The following is a 15,814-nucleotide window of genomic DNA, read 5'->3' on the forward strand; positions in this document are numbered from 1 at the left end:
CACCGGGTTTTTTTCCTGTTGCTGCTGAAGCATTACAGGGGGTAAGTTATTTAAGCTGCCTAGGCAATGCGGTGTTGCACTCTGCCAGGCAGCACATACTGTTGGACATAGAGGTATGTGGCTATATGTTCCTGTGGCTATTGGCCCTGTGGCTCCCTATGATGTTCTAGGTCCCCTGTATTGTGCGGCTCTCCACCTTTGTTTCTTTTCAGATGGCTAACCACCAAACTGGAGGTAAAAAGAGAAGCAAGTCTAAGCACAGGATGTGCAGAAGATGCAATCAACCCCTACCTGATCATGCTCGTAGTGATTTATGCAATGAATGCACTTCTCTGTCACCAGCAGAAGAGTCTGGACAACATTCAGAAGTTAATGAATTCCTGGGCTGGTTTAAGACTAAAATGTCTTGGATGTTCGAGCAAGCGGGCGTTAGTAGTCCATCAAAAAAGCGCAGAACAGAGCAGTACAGTCCTTCTTGTTCTCCCTCTCACGAGGACATGACATCTCGTTCAGAGGGTGAGTGTTCCCGGTCTTCTGACTCTGATACAGGTCCCCCAGAGGACTATTACATGTTTAAAAAAGAACATGCACGCGCTTTCATCAAGAACGTTAAAAACACTATTGAAATGGAACCTTCTACAAGCAAACCCTCTAAAAGAGAGTCCCTTTTTTATTTTCCGAAAACGGATCATACGGTTCTGCCTCACCACAAAAGCCTTGCCCAATTTATGCAGACTGATTGGGCTAAACCGGATAAGAAACCAGATCCTAGCTCTCGCTTTACGTCGGTCTATAAGTTAGACCCCAAAGCTTATGAACTGTGGGAAAATCCTCCTAAAGTGGACCAAGCGGTAGCCCGCCTTTCAAAGAAATCGGTGTTTCCAGATGAGGAAGCTGCTCTATTAAAGGACCCTCTTGATCGAAGGGTAAATTCATCTCTGAAGCGCTTAAATTCAACAGCATCTCTCAATGCTAAGGCTGCTACAGCTACTGTACCAGTGGCTAAGTGTCTCATACTCTGGCTTAGCCAACTTACTAAAGACATATCGGAAGGAGTCAGCAGGGTAAAGCTCCTCAAGGACATTCCAGATATTAAGAAGGCGGCTGATTTTCTTGCTGATTTCTCACTAGATTCATTGCGGTTTGAATTCCAAAATGTTGGCTATGTCTACCATGGCCAGACGAGCTCTATGGATCAAGGAGTGGACAGGAGATCAAGCCTCTAGGATCTGTTTTTGTTCCCTCCCATTTCAGGCAGAATCCCTTTTCGGGCCTCAATTAGAAAAGATTCTGGCGTCTTTGAGCAAGGATAAAGGAGTGGATTGCCCTCGGAAAGTAAAACCAAAGAAGCCTTTTCGGCCCTTTCTTAAACCGGGGCGCACATCTCCAGTGGGTAGGCGCCCCAGACAGCAGTACACGCAGAGAAGCTACAAGCCCCGAAACCAGAATAACTCATCCTCCTATAAAAAGAAGGAGAATAAGGATCAAAAAGCATGACGCCAGGCCAACGCTGGGCGTGGGAGCCAGACTAAGGCATTTTGCTCCCGCATGGATAAACACCTCCTCAGATGCCTGGGTGAGATCAGTAATTACAAAAGGTTACATGTTGGAGTTCGCAAGCCCTCCTCCAAATGTCTTCTTCAGGAACCCAGAAAAACCCCTCCTTTCAAGACTTCTTCACGATTTCGTTCAAAAGGGTGCATTGGAAGAAGTTCCTTTTCATCAACGAGGTATGGGTGTATACTCTAGAATTTTTGCTGTTCCCAAAAAGGAGGGGGATTGGCGGCTTGTCATTGACCTCTCCTTTTTAAACAAATGTATTACCTGCAAGCATTTCAAAATGGAAACAATAAGATCCGTGGTCTCTATCCTCCAGAAAGATGATTTCTCTGCTACATTAGATCTGAAGGATGCGTACCTTCACATCCCTATTGCTAGGTGTCATAGGAAATTCCTGAGAATCGCTATGATTCAAAGGAAGCGTACGGTTTATTTTCAATTCACATGTCTTCCTTTTGGTCTCTCCACAGCTCCAAGAGTTTTCACCAAAACCATTGTTGTTTTGGCAGCAGCTATGAGGACTCAAGGAGTTTTCGTCATTCCCTACCTCGACGATTGGTTCATCAAGGCATCATCGAGGGAAGAATTACTTCTTCACCTAAAGTGGACAATAGACATCCTGGAGAAGCACGGCTTCACCATCAATCATCAGAAGTCCAACATGTTTCCATCGAAAGCTTGCAAATTCCTGGAGTTTGTCGTGGACTCAGCAGCCATGAGACTGTATCTGACGGAAGACAGAGTGGTGAAGTTGACCTCAGAGATCAAGGACCTCCTCCGCAGTGGCCAGGTATCGGTGAGGAAAGCAATGAGAGTCTTGGGGCTGATGACTGTATCACTGGAGGCTGTCCCTTGGGCTCAGGCACATCTTCGGCCTCTCCAGGTCAACATTCTCTTGCAGTGGAACCGCCTCCAGAAGAGTCTAGACAATTCCATTCACCTACTGGTTTCCACAAGGAGAAGTCTCGCGTGGTGGTTAGATTCGGACAAGGTACGATGCGGGAGAGATCTATCCAGTGCTCCCCAATTAATTCTAACCACCGATGCATCCAGGTCAGGCTGGGGTACACATGTGGAAGACCAGTGGGTTCAGAGCACATGGTTGGTACAGGAGGGTCAGAGTTCTTCGAATCTGCGGGAGATGAGGGCAGTCCGTCTAGCCTTAAGACATTTTGGTCAACTGGTTCTTCATTGCAGAGTACTCGTTCAATCCGACAACCTGGCCACTGTTTACTACGTGAACAAACAGGGAGGCACGAGATCACCTCATCTCATGAAAGAGTGCGAACTGCTGATGTCCTGGGTAGAGTCTCATCTTGTGGATCTGAAGGCAGTACACATTCCGGGCAAATTGAATACCAAAGCGGACTGGCTGAGCAGACACCATCTTGCTCCAGCAGAGTGGAGCCTTCATCCAGAATCCTTTGCCTGGATCGTGAGCAAATTCAGTCAGCCAGACATCGACATGTCAGCCAGACATCGACATATGGCAGCCAGGGAGAACAAGAAATTGCTCAGATTTTGCTCGATATGCAGATGGGACAACCCAGAAGCGATAGACGGCCTATCACTACCATGGACAGCGTTTCATCCATACATCTTTCCCCCGTTGCCTCTCATTCCACGGGTCCTCAGGAAGATCCAGGAGGAACAAGCGACAGCGATTGTGGTATTACCATATTGGCCTCGAAGGGCTTGGTTCCCTCTCATATTAAGACTTTCGAAGGGTTGCTACGAGCAAATTCCAGTCCGCCCAGACCTACTGAGCCAGAAGGGCTTATACCATCCCTGCCCGGAAATATTTCATCTTACAGCCTGGAAGCTAACAGGCAAGGCCTGAGAGAGGCAGGTTTTTCTGAAGAGGTGGTTGACATTCCAGAGGCTTCCAGAAGGCCGGCTACTACCAAGGTCTACAATAAAGTAGCCCGCGTATTCACCTCATGGTGTACTGCTCATGAAGTTTCTATTCCAGCACTTTCTGATGTACTAAAATTTCTACAGGAAGGTTTTACAAAAGGGATAAAGCTGAATACGCTTAAGGTACACTTTTCTGCCATAAATTATGTTTTTGAGGGACGATTTTCCAATCAGCCTCTGATCAAAAGATTTTTTAAGGCAATAAAGAATCTTCGTCCTCCTGTTAAGTCTACAATAGCTTCTTGGGACTTACCTTTAGTTCTAGAGGAATTATCTTCCTCTCCGTTCGAGCCTTTAGATTAATCCTCTATCAGATTCATATCCTGGAAAACTTTGTTTCTAGTGGCCATTGTATTGGCCAAAAGAGTAGGAGAGTTACAAGCCCTCTCTTGTAGAGAACCCTATTTATCATGCAATCAAGAAGGTCTCACATTAAGAATGATGTCCGGTTTTCTTCCTAAGGTCGCATCCTCAGATAATATCAATCAGGAAATTATATTACCCACCCTTTGCGAACATCCCCAAGGGGAAGAGGAAAAGAAATTGCATTCATTGGACGTTAAACGGTCTGTTCTGGCGTACCTAGATAAAACCAAGTCCTTTAGATCCTCGGATTCATTATTCATACAATTTCAAGGACCAAATCGAGGAAAAGCAGCTTCTAAAGCTTCATTATCCAGATGGATTAAGGACACAATTGCTGAGTGTTATCGCATTAAAGGGTTTGATCCTCTTTCAGGCATCAGGGCACATTCTACCCGTTCTACGGCGACTTCATGGGCTGAATTTGCACAAGTTTTGTTGGATCAGATATGTAGAGCGGCAACATGGGCGTCACCTTCTACATTTTTGAAGCACTACAAGATGGATGTCATCTCCAACAGTAGGGTGGCCTTTGGCAGACGAGTGCTTCAAGTTGCGTCCTCCAGATGATTCCCTCCCTATAAGATTCTTTGCTTTGCTATCCCTATTGTTCACTGTGCTGCCGTAGGACGAAATGAAAAGTTAAAATCTTCTCACCGAAATTTGTAGGCAGCACAGCACCCCACCCTAATTAAAATATTTTTGCTGCTTACTAACACAGTGTCTCTTGGTCTTTGGAGTCATTTTATACAGCCTGGTTCAATTAGTCTAATTACTCTAATTAATTTATTATGTTTGTTTCTTCTGCCTGGCAGAGTTAACCCTATTGTTCACTGTGCTGCCTACGGACTCATGAAATGAACAAATTTCAGTGAGTAAATAACCTGGCTTTAGGTCTGTAAAGTCCTTGCCTCTTTAGACCTTCTTTGCGGACTGTTCCGTTGCTGAAGAAGCCAGAGCTGCAGATTTTCTTGCTCTGTTCAATACCCATGCAAAACACCTACGAGGCAGTTGCAAATAACCTGGCTTTAGGGCCTTAAAGTCCTTCCCGACTCCATTCATGACAATGGTAACATGACCTTAGGTCAATATTCCATCTCTGCTAATCTAGTCATAGGTTTTGTTATAGTCTTTCTTTCAAAAAAAACCTCCAAGACCTCTCCTCATAGCCCTCTCCTGCATAGCAAGTTCAGAATCTAGACCTAGACGCTTTAGCGCAGAATTTGTACTGTCCTGAATCTAGACTTAGTTGCTTTGGCAAGGAATCTGTCCTGAATCCCTTCGAGAAAAACCTGGCAAAGAAGACCTCGTGGCGCAACGGTAGTGCATCTGTCTCCAGATCAGAAGGTTGCGTGTTCAAATCACGTCGGGGTCAGCGGTCTCTTTAGTCATTGTGCGACTCTTTAGACCTTCCTAGCGGACTGTTCCGTTGATTAAGATGCCAGATCTGCTGATTTTCTTGCTCTGTTTAATAACCATGCGAAACACCTACGAGGCAGTCGCAAATAACCTGGCTTAAGGGCCTTAAAGTCCTTCCCGACTCCATTCATGACAATGGTAACTTGACCTTAGGTCAATATTCCATCTCTGCTAATCTAGTCATAGGTTTTGTTGTAGTCTTTCTTTCAAAAAAGACCTCCAAGACCTCTCACAGCCCTCTCCTGCATAGCAAGTTCAGAATCTAGACTTTGACGCTTTAGCGAGGAATCTGTCCTGTCCTGAATCTAGACTTAGTTGCTTTGGCAAGGAATCTGTCCTGAATCCCTTCGAGAAAAGGCTGGCAAAGGTGACCTCGTGGCGCAACGGTAGTGCATCTGTCTCCAGATCAGAAGGTTGCGTGTTCAAATCACGTCGGGGTCAGCGGTCTCTTTAGTCATTGTGCGACTCTTTAGACCTTCCTAGCGGACTGTTCCGTTGATGAAAATGCCAGAGCTGCTGATTTTCTTGCTCTGTTCAATACCCATGCGAAACACCTACGAGGCAGTCGCAAATAACCTGGCTTTAGGGCCTTAAAGTCCTTCCCGACTCCATTCATGACAATGGTAACACGACCTTAGGTCAATATTCCATCTCTGCTAATCTAGTCATAGGTTTTGTTGTAGTCTTTCTTTCAAAAAAGACCTCCAAGACCTCTCACAGCCCTCTTCTGCATAGCAAGTTCAGAATCTAGACTTTGACGCTTTAGCGAGGAATCTGTCCTGTCCTGAGTCTAGACTTAGTTGCTTTGGCAAGGAATCTGTCCTGAATCCCTTTGAGAAAAGGCTGGCAGAGGTGACCTCGTGGCGCAACGGTAGCGCGTCTGACTCCAGATCAGAAGGTTGCGTGTTCAAATCACGTCGGGGTCAGCGCTCTCTTTAGTCGTTGTGCGACTCTTTAGACCTTCCTAGCGGACTGTTCCGTTGATGAAAATGCCAGAGCTGCTGATTTTCTTGCTCTGTTCAATACCCATGCGAAACCCCTACGAGGCAGTTGCAAATAACCTGGCTTTAGGGCCTTAAAGTCCTTCCCGACTCCATTCATGACAATGGTAACACGACCTTAGGTCAATATTCCATCTCTGCTAATCTAGTCATAGGTTTTGTTGTAGTCTTTCTTTCAAAAAAGACCTCCAAGACCTCTCACAGCCCTCTCCTGCATAGCAAGTTCAGAATCTAGACTTTGACGCTTTAGCGAGGAATCTGTCCTGTCCTGAATCTAGACTTAGTTGCTTTGGCAAGGAATCTGTCCTGAATCCCTTTGAGAAAAGGCTGGCAGAGGTGACCTCGTGGCGCAACGGTAGCGCGTCTGACTCCAGATCAGAAGGTTGCGTGTTCAAATCACGGCGGGGTCAGCGCTCTCTTTAGTTGTTGTGCGACTCTTTAGACCTTCCTAGCGGACTGTTCCGTTGATGAAAATGCCAGAGCTGCTGATTTTCTTGTTTTGTTCAATACCCATGCGAAACACCTACGAGGCAGTTGCAAATAACCTGGCTTTAGGGCCTTAAAGTCCTTCCCGACTCCATTCATGACAATGGTAACATGACCTTAGGTCAATATTCCATCTCTGCTAATCTAGTCATAGGTTTTGTTTCTTTGTTTTGTTTGTTGTAGTCTTTCTTTCAAAAAAGACCTCCAAGACCTCTCACAGCCCTCTTCTGCATAGCAAGTTCAGAATCTAGACTTTGACGCTTTAGCGAGGAATCTGTCCTGTCCTGAGTCTAGACTTAGTTGCTTTGGCAAGGAATCTGTCCTGAATCCCTTCGAGAAAAGGCTGGCAGAGGTGACCTCGTGGCGCAACGGTAGCGCGTCTGACTCCAGATCAGAAGGTTGCGTGTTCAAATCACGTCGGGGTCAGCGCTCTCTTTAGTCGTTGTGCGACTCTTTAGACCTTCCTAGCGGACTGTTCCGTTGATGAAAATGCCAGAGCTGCTGATTTCCTTGCTTTGTTCAATACCCATGCGAAACACCTACGAGGCAGTTGCAAATAACCTGGCTTTAGGGCCTTAAAGTCCTTCCCGACTCCATTCATTACAATGGTAACACGACCTTAGGTCAATATTCCATCTCTGTTGTCCTGAATCTAGACTTAGTTGCTTTTGCAAGGAATCTGTCCTGAATCCCTTCGAAACAATCCTGGCAGAGGTGACCTCGTGGCGCAACGGTAGCGCGTCTGACTCCAGATCAGGAGGTTGCGTGTTCAAGTCACGTCGGGGTCAGCGGTCTCTTTAGTCATTGTGCGACTCTTTAGACCTTCCTAGCGGACTGTTCCGTTGATTAAGATGCCAGATCTGCTGATTTTCTTGCTCTGTTTAATACCCATGCGAAACACCTACGAGGCAGTCGCAAATAACCTGGCTTAAGGGCCTTAAAGTCCTTCCCGACTCCATTCATGACAATGGTAACATGACCTTAGGTCAATATTCCATCTCGGCTAATCTAGTCATAGGTTTTGTTGTAGTCTTTCTTTCAAAAAAGACCTCCAAGACCTCTCACAGCCCTCTCCTGCATAGCAAGTTCAGAATCTAGACTTTGACGCTTTAGCGAGGAATCTGTTTTGTCCTGTCCTGAATCTAGACTTAGTTGCTTTTGCAAGGAATCTGTCCTGAATCCCTTCGAAACAATCCTGGCAGAGGTGACCTCGTGGCGCAACGGTAGCGCGTCTAACTCCAGATCAGGAGGTTGTGTGTTCAAATCACGTCGGGGTAAGCGGTCTCTTTAGTCATTGTGCGACTCTTTAGACCTTCCTAGCGGACTGTTCCGTTGATTAAGATGCCAGATCTGCTGGTTTTCTTGCTCTGTTTAATACCCATGCGAAATACCTACGAGGCAGTCGCAAATAACTTGGCTTAAGGGCCTTAAAGTCCTTCCCGACTCCATTCATGACAATGGTAACATGACCTTAGGTCTATATTCCATCTCTGCTAATCTAGTCATAGGTTTTGTTGTAGTCTTTCTTTCAAAAAAGACCTCCAAGACCTCTCACAGCCCTCTCCTGCATAGCAAGTTCAGAATCTAGACTTTGACGCTTTAGCGAGGAATCTGTCCTGTCCTGAATCTAGACTTAGTTGCTTTGGCAAGGAATCTGTCCTGAATCCCTTCGAGAAAAGGCTGGCAGAGGTGACCTCGTGGCGCAACGGTAGCGCGTCTGACTCCAGATCAGGAGGTTGCGTGTTCAAATCACGTCGGGGTCCGCGGTCTCTTTAGTCATTGTGCGACTCTTTAGACCTTCCTAGCGGACTGTTCCGTTGATTAAGATGCCAGATCTTCTGATTTTCTTGCTCTGTTTAATACCCATGCGAAACACCTACGAGGCAGTCGCAAATAACCTGGCTTAAGGGCCTTAAAGTCCTTCTCGACTCCATTCATGACAATGGTAACATGACCTTAGGTCAATATTCCATCTCTGCTAATCTAGTCATAGGTTTTGTTGTAGTCTTTCTTTCAAAAAAGACCACCAAGACCTCTCACAGCCCTCTCCTGCATAGCAAGTTCAGAATCTAGACTTTGACGCTTTAGCGAGGAATCTGTCCTGTCCTGAATCTAGACTTAGTTGCTTTGGCAAGGAATCTGTCCTGAATCCCTTCGAGAAAAGGCTGGCAGAGGTGACCTCGTGGCGCAACGGTAGCGCGTCTGACTCCAGATCAGAAGGTTGCGTGTTCAAATCACGTCGGGGTCAGCGCTCTCTTTAGTCGTTGTGCGACTCTTTAGACCTTCCTAGCGGACTGTTCCGTTGATGAAAATGCCAGAGCTGCTGATTTTCTTGCTTTGTTCAATACCCATGCGAAACACCTACGAGGCAGTTGCAAATAACCTGGCTTTAGGGCCTTAAAGTCCTTCCCGACTCCATTCATGACAATGGTAACACGACCTTAGGTCAATATTCCATCTCTGCTAATCTAGTCAGTAGGTTGTGTTATAGTCTTTCTTTCAAAAAAGACCTCCAAGACCTCTCACAGCCCTCTCCTGCATAGCAAGTTCAGAATCTAGACTTTGACGCTTTAGCGAGGAATCTGTCCTGTCCTGTCCTGAATCTAGACTTAGTTGCTTTTGCAAGGAATCTGTCCTGAATCCCTTCGAGACAATCCTGGCAGAGGTAACCTCGTGGCGCAACGGTAGCGCGTCTGACTCCAGATCAGGACTGTTCCGTTGATGAAAATGCCAGAGCTGCTGATTTTCTTGCTTTGTTCAATACCCATGCGAAACACCTACGAGGCAGTTGCAAATAACCTGGCTTTAGGGCCTTAAAGTCCTTCCCCACTCCATTCATGACAATGGTAACACGACCTTAGGTCAATATTCCATCTCTGCTAATCTAGTCAGTAGGTTGTGTTATAGTCTTTCTTTCAAAAAAGACCTCCAAGACCTCTCCTCATAGCCCTCTCCTGCATAGCAAGTTCAGAATCTAGACTTTGACGCTTTAGCGAGGAATCTGTTTTGTCCTGTCCTGAATCTAGACTTAGTTGCTTTTGCAAGGAATCTGTCCTGAATCCCTTCGAAACAATCCTGGCAGAGGTGACCTCGTGGCGCAACGGTAGCGCGTCTGACTCCAGATCAGGAGGTTGCGTGTTCAAATCACGTCGGGGTCAGCGGTCTCTTTAGTCATTGTGCGACTCTTTAGACCTTCCTAGCGGACTGTTCCGTTGATTAAGATGCCAGATCTGCTGATTTTCTTGCTCTGTTTAATACCCATGCGAAACACCTACGAGGCAGTCGCAAATAACCTGGCTTACGGGCCTTAAAGTCCTTCCCGACTCCATTCATGACAATGGTAACATGACCTTAGGTCAATATTCCATCTCTGCTAATCTAGTCATAGGTTTTGTTGTAGTCTTTCTTTCAAAAAAGACCTCCAAGACCTCTCACAGCCCTCTCCTGCATAGCAAGTTCAGAATCTAGACTTTGACGCTTTAGCGAGGAATCTGTCCTGTCCTGAATCTAGACTTAGTTGCTTTGGCAAGGAATCTGTCCTTAATCCCTTCGAGAAAAGGCTGGCAGAGGTGACCTCGTGGCGCAATGGTAGCGCGTCTGACTCCAGATCAGAAGGTTGCGTGTTCAAATCACGTCGGGGTCAGCGCTCTCTTTAGTCATTGTGCGACTCTTTAGACCTTCCTAGCGGACTGTTCCGTTGATGAAAATGCCAGAGCTGCTGATTTTCTTGCTTTGTTCAATACCCATGCGAAACACCTACGAGGCAGTTGCAAATAACCTGGCTTTAGGGCCTTAAAGTCCTTCCCGACTCCATTCATTACAATGGTAACACGACCTTAGGTCAATATTCCATCTCTGTTGTCCTGAATCTAGACTTAGTTGCTTTTGCAAGGAATCTGTCCTGAATCCCTTCGAAACAATCCTGGCAGAGGTGACCTCGTGGCGCAACGGTAGCGCATCTGACTCCAGATCAGGAGGTTGCGTGTTCAAATCACGTCGGGGTCAGCGGTCTCTTTAGTCATTGTGCGACTCTTTAGACCTTCCTAGCGGACTGTTCCGTTGATTAAGATGCCAGATCTGCTGATTTTCTTGCTCTGTTTAATACCCATGCGAAACACCTACGAGGCAGTCGCAAATAACCTGGCTTAAGGGCCTTAAAGTCCTTCCCGACTCCATTCATGACAATGGTAACATGACCTTAGGTCAATATTCCATCTCGGCTAATCTAGTCATAGGTTTTGTTGTAGTCTTTCTTTCAAAAAAGACCTCCAAGACCTCTCACAGCCCTCTCCTGCATAGCAAGTTCAGAATCTAGACTTTGACGCATTAGCGAGGAATCTGTTTTGTCCTGTCCTGAATCTAGACTTAGTTGCTTTTGCAAGGAATCTGTCCTGAATCCCTTCGAAACAATCCTGGCAGAGGTGACCTCGTGGCGCAACGGTAGCGCGTCTGACTCCAGATCAGGAGGTTGTGTGTTCAAATCACGTCGGGGTAAGCGGTCTCTTTAGTCATTGTGCGACTCTTTAGACCTTCCTAGCGGACTGTTCCGTTGATTAAGATGCCAGATCTGCTGGTTTTCTTGCTCTGTTTAATACCCATGCGAAACACCTACGAGGCAGTCGCAAATAACCTGGCTTAAGGGCCTTAAAGTCCTTCCCGACTCCATTCATGACAATGGTAACATGACCTTAGGTCAATATTCCATCTCTGCTAATCTAGTCATAGGTTTTGTTGTAGTCTTTCTTTCAAAAAAGACCTCCAAGACCTCTCACGGCCCTCTCCTGCATAGCAAGTTCAGAATCTAGACTTTGACGCTTTAGCGAGGAATCTGTCCTGTCCTGAATCTAGACTTAGTTGCTTTGGCAAGGAATCTGTCCTGAATCCCTTCGAGAAAAGGCTGGCAGAGGTGACCTCGTGGCGCAACGGTAGCGCGTCTGACTCCAGATCAGGAGGTTGCGTGTTCAAATCACGTCGGGGTCAGCGGTCTCTTTAGTCATTGTGCGACTCTTTAGACCTTCCTAGCGGACTGTTCCGTTGATTAAGATGCCAGATCTTCTGATTTTCTTGCTCTGTTTAATACCCATGCGAAACACCTACGAGGCAGTCGCAAATAACCTGGCTTAAGGGCCTTAAAGTCCTTCTCGACTCCATTCATGACAATGGTAACATGACCTTAGGTCAATATTCCATCTCTGCTAATCTAGTCATAGGTTTTGTTGTAGTCTTTCTTTCAAAAAAGACCTCCAAGACCTCTCACAGCCCTCTCCTGCATAGCAAGTTCAGAATCTAGACTTTGACGCTTTAGCGAGGAATCTGTCCTGTCCTGAATCTAGACTTAGTTGCTTTGGAAAGGAATCTGTCCTGAATCCCTTCGAGAAAAGGCTGGCAGAGGTGACCTCGTGGCGCAACGGTAGCGCGTCTGACTCCAGATCAGAAGGTTGCGTGTTCAAATCACGTCGGGGTCAGCGCTCTCTTTAGTCGTTGTGCGACTCTTTAGACCTTCCTAGCGGACTGTTCCGTTGATGAAAATGCCAGAGCTGCTGATTTTCTTGCTTTGTTCAATACCCATGCGAAACACCTACGAGGCAGTTGCAAATAACCTGGCTTTAGGGCCTTAAAGTCCTTCCCGACTCCATTCATGACAATGGTAACACGACCTTAGGTCAATATTCCATCTCTGCTAATCTAGTCAGTAGGTTGTGTTATAGTCTTTCTTTCAAAAAAGACCTCCAAGACCTCTCCTCATAGCCCTCTCCTGCATAGCAAGTTCAGAATCTAGACTTTGACGCTTTAGCGAGGAATCTGTCCTGTCCTGTCCTGAATCTAGACTTAGTTGCTTTTGCAAGGAATCTGTCCTGAATCCCTTCGAGACAATCCTGGCAGAGGTAACCTCGTGGCGCAACGGTAGCGCGTCTGACTCCAGATCGGGAGGTTGCGTGTTCAAATCACGTCGGGGTCAGCGGTCTCTTTAGTCATTGTGCGACTCTTTAGCCCTTCCTAGGGGACTGTTCTGTTGATTAAGATGCCAGATCTGCTGATTTTCTTGCTCTGTTTAATACCCATGCGAAACACCTACGAGGCAGTCGCAAATAACCTGGCTTAAGGGCCTTAAAGTCTTTCCCGACTCCATTCATGACAATGGTAACATGACCTTAGGTCAACATTCCATCTCTGCTAATCTAGTCATAGGTTTTGTTGTAGTCTTTCTTTCAAAAAAGACCTCCAAGACCTCTCACAGCCCTCTCCTGCATAGCAAGTTCAGAATCTAGACTTTGACGCTTTAGCGAGGAATCTGTCCTGTCCTGAATCTAGACTTAGTTGCTTTGGCAAGGAATCTGTCCTGAATCCCTTCGAGAAAAGGCTGGCAGAGGTGACCTGTGGCGCAACGGTAGCGCGTCTGACTCCAGATCAGAAGGTTGCGTGTTCAAATCACGTCGGGGTCAGCGCTCTCTTTAGTCGTTGTGCGACTCTTTAGACCTTCCTAGCGGACTGTTCCGTTGATGAAAATGCCAGAGCTGCTGATTTTCTTGCTTTGTTCAATACCCATGCGAAACACCTACGAGGCAGTTGCAAATAACCTGGCTTTAGGGCCTTAAAGTCCTTCCCGACTCCATTCATGACAATGGTAACACGACCTTAGGTCAATATTCCATCTCTGCTAATCTAGTCAGTAGGTTGTGTTATAGTCTTTCTTTCAAAAAAGACCTCCAAGACCTCTCCTCATAGCCCTCTCCTGCATAGCAAGTTCAGAATCTAGACTTTGACGCTTTAGCGAGGAATCTGTCATGTCCTGAATCTAGACTTAGTTGCTTTGGCAAGGAATCTGTCCTGAATCCCTTTGAGAAAAGGCTGGCAGAGGTGACCTCGTGGCGCAACGGTAGCGCGTCTGACTCCAGATCAGAAGGTTGCGTGTTCAAATCACGTCGGGGTCAGCGCTCTCTTTAGTTGTTGTGCGACTCTTTAGACCTTCCTAGCGGACTGTTCCGTTGATGAAAATGCCAGAGCTGCTGATTTTCTTGCTTTGTTCAATACCCATGCGAAACACCTACGAGGCAGTTGCAAATAACCTGGCTTTAGGGCCTTAAAGTCCTTCCCGACTCCATTCATGACAATGGTAACACGACCTTAGGTCAATATTCCATCTCTGCTAATCTAGTCAGTAGGTTGTGTTATAGTCTTTCTTTCAAAAAAGACCTCCAAGACCTCTCCTCATAGCCCTCTCCTGCATAGCAAGTTCAGAATCTAGACTTTGACGCTTTAGCGAGGAATCTGTTTTGTCCTGTCCTGAATCTAGACTTAGTTGCTTTTGCAAGGAATCTGTCCTGAATCCCTTCGAAACAATCCTGGCAGAGGTGACCTCGTGGCGCAACGGTAGCGCGTCTGACTCCAGATCAGGAGGTTGCGTGTTCAAATCACGTCGGGGTCAGCGGTCTCTTTAGTCATTGTGCGACTCTTTAGACCTTCCTAGCGGACTGTTCCGTTGATTAAGATGCCAGATCTGCTGATTTTCTTGCTCTGTTTAATACCCATGCGAAACACCTACGAGGCAGTCGCAAATAACCTGGCTTACGGGCCTTAAAGTCCTTCCCGACTCCATTCATGACAATGGTAACATGACCTTAGGTCAATATTCCATCTCTGCTAATCTAGTCATAGGTTTTGTTGTAGTCTTTCTTTCAAAAAAGACCTCCAAGACCTCTCACAGCCTCTCCTGCATAGCAAGTTCAGAATCTAGACTTTGACGCTTTAGCGAGGAATCTGTCCTGTCCTGAATCTAGACTTAGTTGCTTTGGCAAGGAATCTGTCCTTAATCCCTTCGAGAAAAGGCTGGCAGAGGTGACCTCGTGGCGCAATGGTAGCGCGTCTGACTCCAGATCAGAAGGTTGCGTGTTCAAATCACGTCGGGGTCAGCGCTCTCTTTAGTCGTTGTGCGACTCTTTAGACCTTCCTAGCGGACTGTTCCGTTGATGAAAATGCCAGAGCTGCTGATTTTCTTGCTTTGTTCAATACCCATGCGAAACACCTACGAGGCAGTTGCAAATAACCTGGCTTTAGGGCCTTAAAGTCCTTCCCGACTCCATTCATGACAATGGTAACACGACCTTAGGTCAATATTCCATCTCTGCTAATCTAGTCAGTAGGTTGTGTTATAGTCTTTCTTTCAAAAAAGACCTCCAAGACCTCTCCTCATAGCCCTCTCCTGCATAGCAAGTTCAGAATCTAGACTTTGACGCTTTAGCGAAGAATCTGTCCTGTCCTGAATCTAGACTTAGTTGCTTTGGCAAGGAATCTGTCCTGAATCCCTTCGAGAAAAGGCTGGCAGAGGTGACCTCGTGGCGCAACGGTAGCGCGTCTGACTCCAGATCAGAAGGTTGCGTGTTCAAATCACGTCGGGGTCAGCGCTCTCTTTAGTCGTTGTGCGACTCTTTAGACCTTCCTAGCGGACTGTTCCGTTGATGAAAATGCCAGAGCTGCTGATTTCCTTGCTTTGTTCAATACCCATGCGAAACACCTACGAGGCAGTTGCAAATAACCTGGCTTTAGGGCCTTAAAGTCCTTCCCGACTCCATTCATTACAATGGTAACACGACCTTAGGTCAATATTCCATCTCTGTTGTCCTGAATCTAGACTTAGTTGCTTTTGCAAGGAATCTGTCCTGAATCCCTTCGAAACAATCTTGGCAGAGGTGACCTCGTGGCGCAACGGTAGCGCGTCTGACTCCAGATCAGGAGGTTGCGTGTTCAAATCACGTCGGGGTCAGCGGTCTCTTTAGTCATTGTGCGACTCTTTAGACCTTCCTAGCGGACTGTTCCGTTGATTAAGATGCCAGATCTGCTGGTTTTCTTGCTCTGTTTAATACCCATGCGAAACACCTACGAGGCAGTCGCAAATAACCTGGCTTAAGGGCCTTAAAGTCCTTCCCGACTCCATTCATGACAATGGTAACATGACCTTAGGTCAATATTCCATCTCTGCTAATCTAGTCATAGGTTTTGTTGTAGTCTTTCTTTCAAAAAAGACCTCCAAGACCTCTCACAGCCCTCTCCTGCATAGCAAGTTCAGAATC

General features: G+C 46.5%; 17 non-coding genes across 17 annotated transcripts; all 17 read left to right on the forward strand.

Moving 5' to 3' along the window:
• Positions 1–6,113: 6,113 nt before the first annotated feature.
• Positions 6,114–6,185, forward strand: TRNAW-CCA (transfer RNA tryptophan (anticodon CCA)). The gene has a single exon. It is a non-coding gene; the product is annotated as a tRNA-Trp (tRNA).
• Positions 6,186–6,598: 413 nt separating this feature from the next.
• On the forward strand, positions 6,599–6,670 carry TRNAW-CCA (transfer RNA tryptophan (anticodon CCA)). The gene has a single exon. It is a non-coding gene; the product is annotated as a tRNA-Trp (tRNA).
• A 430-nt stretch (positions 6,671–7,100) lies between these two features.
• On the forward strand, positions 7,101–7,172 carry TRNAW-CCA (transfer RNA tryptophan (anticodon CCA)). Its single transcript has one exon. It is a non-coding gene; the product is annotated as a tRNA-Trp (tRNA).
• A 290-nt stretch (positions 7,173–7,462) lies between these two features.
• On the forward strand, positions 7,463–7,534 carry TRNAW-CCA (transfer RNA tryptophan (anticodon CCA)). Its single transcript has one exon. It is a non-coding gene; the product is annotated as a tRNA-Trp (tRNA).
• Positions 7,535–8,437: 903 nt separating this feature from the next.
• Positions 8,438–8,509, forward strand: TRNAW-CCA (transfer RNA tryptophan (anticodon CCA)). Its single transcript has one exon. It is a non-coding gene; the product is annotated as a tRNA-Trp (tRNA).
• Positions 8,510–8,922: 413 nt separating this feature from the next.
• TRNAW-CCA (transfer RNA tryptophan (anticodon CCA)) lies at positions 8,923–8,994 on the forward strand. The gene has a single exon. It is a non-coding gene; the product is annotated as a tRNA-Trp (tRNA).
• An 838-nt stretch (positions 8,995–9,832) lies between these two features.
• Positions 9,833–9,904, forward strand: TRNAW-CCA (transfer RNA tryptophan (anticodon CCA)). Its single transcript has one exon. It is a non-coding gene; the product is annotated as a tRNA-Trp (tRNA).
• A 413-nt stretch (positions 9,905–10,317) lies between these two features.
• TRNAW-CCA (transfer RNA tryptophan (anticodon CCA)) lies at positions 10,318–10,389 on the forward strand. The gene has a single exon. It is a non-coding gene; the product is annotated as a tRNA-Trp (tRNA).
• A 290-nt stretch (positions 10,390–10,679) lies between these two features.
• On the forward strand, positions 10,680–10,751 carry TRNAW-CCA (transfer RNA tryptophan (anticodon CCA)). Its single transcript has one exon. It is a non-coding gene; the product is annotated as a tRNA-Trp (tRNA).
• A 903-nt stretch (positions 10,752–11,654) lies between these two features.
• On the forward strand, positions 11,655–11,726 carry TRNAW-CCA (transfer RNA tryptophan (anticodon CCA)). The gene has a single exon. It is a non-coding gene; the product is annotated as a tRNA-Trp (tRNA).
• Positions 11,727–12,139: 413 nt separating this feature from the next.
• On the forward strand, positions 12,140–12,211 carry TRNAW-CCA (transfer RNA tryptophan (anticodon CCA)). The gene has a single exon. It is a non-coding gene; the product is annotated as a tRNA-Trp (tRNA).
• A 906-nt stretch (positions 12,212–13,117) lies between these two features.
• On the forward strand, positions 13,118–13,190 carry TRNAW-CCA (transfer RNA tryptophan (anticodon CCA)). Its single transcript has one exon. It is a non-coding gene; the product is annotated as a tRNA-Trp (tRNA).
• A 416-nt stretch (positions 13,191–13,606) lies between these two features.
• Positions 13,607–13,678, forward strand: TRNAW-CCA (transfer RNA tryptophan (anticodon CCA)). Its single transcript has one exon. It is a non-coding gene; the product is annotated as a tRNA-Trp (tRNA).
• Positions 13,679–14,100: 422 nt separating this feature from the next.
• TRNAW-CCA (transfer RNA tryptophan (anticodon CCA)) lies at positions 14,101–14,172 on the forward strand. The gene has a single exon. It is a non-coding gene; the product is annotated as a tRNA-Trp (tRNA).
• Positions 14,173–14,584: 412 nt separating this feature from the next.
• On the forward strand, positions 14,585–14,656 carry TRNAW-CCA (transfer RNA tryptophan (anticodon CCA)). The gene has a single exon. It is a non-coding gene; the product is annotated as a tRNA-Trp (tRNA).
• Positions 14,657–15,073: 417 nt separating this feature from the next.
• TRNAW-CCA (transfer RNA tryptophan (anticodon CCA)) lies at positions 15,074–15,145 on the forward strand. Its single transcript has one exon. It is a non-coding gene; the product is annotated as a tRNA-Trp (tRNA).
• Positions 15,146–15,435: 290 nt separating this feature from the next.
• TRNAW-CCA (transfer RNA tryptophan (anticodon CCA)) lies at positions 15,436–15,507 on the forward strand. Its single transcript has one exon. It is a non-coding gene; the product is annotated as a tRNA-Trp (tRNA).
• Positions 15,508–15,814: the final 307 nt, after the last annotated feature.

Source organism: Dendropsophus ebraccatus, chromosome 1, assembly GCF_027789765.1.
Source record: "Dendropsophus ebraccatus isolate aDenEbr1 chromosome 1, aDenEbr1.pat, whole genome shotgun sequence".
NCBI classification, from domain to species: domain Eukaryota; kingdom Metazoa; phylum Chordata; class Amphibia; order Anura; family Hylidae; genus Dendropsophus; species Dendropsophus ebraccatus.